The following is a 1,451-nucleotide window of genomic DNA, read 5'->3' as shown; positions in this document are numbered from 1 at the left end:
GTTATTTTCAATTAACCTGGTACATCCTCTGACAATTTTTTATATTTCTTTTTATTCATTACATTCTTTCTCTTTCTCGACATCTGTTAATATTTATATCCGTGTACATATAATTGTAATCGTAAAAATTTTCAATCGTACGCTACAGTATGTGAGTACATAAAAATTCGTGGCATTATCGTGTGTCGACCAAAAGTAAAACAGTCATCGAAAAAGGTTTCAAAACGTTTCGGAATCATATGGATCGAGTAAAATAACATATCCAAATAACTTTAACAGTTGACAGTACATATTGCAAGGAGTTCGCGTCACACTACCAATCCTTTGTTTCCAAACAATGTCTTCCTACGCTGCTCGAGGTAAGAAAGTAAACAGAGTTGTTGACCAAAAAATATTTGCACACGAACAAGTGCAAATTGTTTGTTCGATGCAATCAAACGTTGTCCGCAACAAACCTTTATCTAGTGAATCGTTAATACACAGAGGCTGGTCGTCCCTCGAGACACTCGGATCCAACACTTCCATATTTGTCTGCTATTTTACACTGGACACTTTCGCGAGAAACTATTCGTTGTTACGAGCATTGAAGATCGCTTATATTTTAGCGGATAATATTCACTTATGACATCGATGCGATCACGATAATATAAATGTTGTACAATTAGATAATAATATTGAATTTTAAGCAGTATGACGCGTATCAAGTAATCGTCGTCTGCTGTCATCACCACTGGCGCGAATTGCTGCACAAGTGCGCACACGTCATTCAAGAGCGCACACAAAGCCGAAAAATTTGCGCAAGCGCTTTGTGTGCTTTCTCTCGATTTTACAATTATTACAATGAGTTACCTAACAATAAGTACTGCACAATTGACATGCAATTTACTTATTAAATAACTGGAAATTTGAATTGGAAAAAAAGAAAACTATGCGCAGGTGTTTGTAATTTTTATTCATTGCATAAGAATTAAACCACACAAAAATTAGAAACAGAAAGTACACCATCCACATCATTCCAACGTACACACGTATTTAGAGAGAACAACATGTAAAAAACATATATTTTGCCATAAAACATTTCTTTTTATTTATTGTCTAATCACAAAATAATTATTAACATGTAATTTAATGATGTGTAATTATCTAAACTTTGCTAATTAATCTTGCAAAATGGTTCAAAATTTAGTACCAGAATTCTGTTCATTTTTAGAAAATAACACAAACTATGTAGAATGTGTAAACATTTTCCTTATTAACTATGTACATGTCAGTTAATTATTTGAATCTTACAATTTCGATAGTTATTTTTGGTATTCATCAAAATCCATGAACATTAAAAATGTATAAATTTTAATTTTCAATAATGTAAATAACCAATACAGTTGTTATGAGAACAATGTAATTTTTAGTATTTTAAATATTTCGTTTTTTTCGACTACTCCTCCTTTTAT

Source organism: Ceratina calcarata, unplaced genomic scaffold, assembly GCF_001652005.2.
Source record: "Ceratina calcarata isolate Rehan_Ccalc_2016 unplaced genomic scaffold, ASM165200v1 scaffold259, whole genome shotgun sequence".
Classification (NCBI taxonomy): domain Eukaryota; kingdom Metazoa; phylum Arthropoda; class Insecta; order Hymenoptera; family Apidae; genus Ceratina; species Ceratina calcarata.
Note: the sequence above shows the minus strand (reverse complement) of the source record.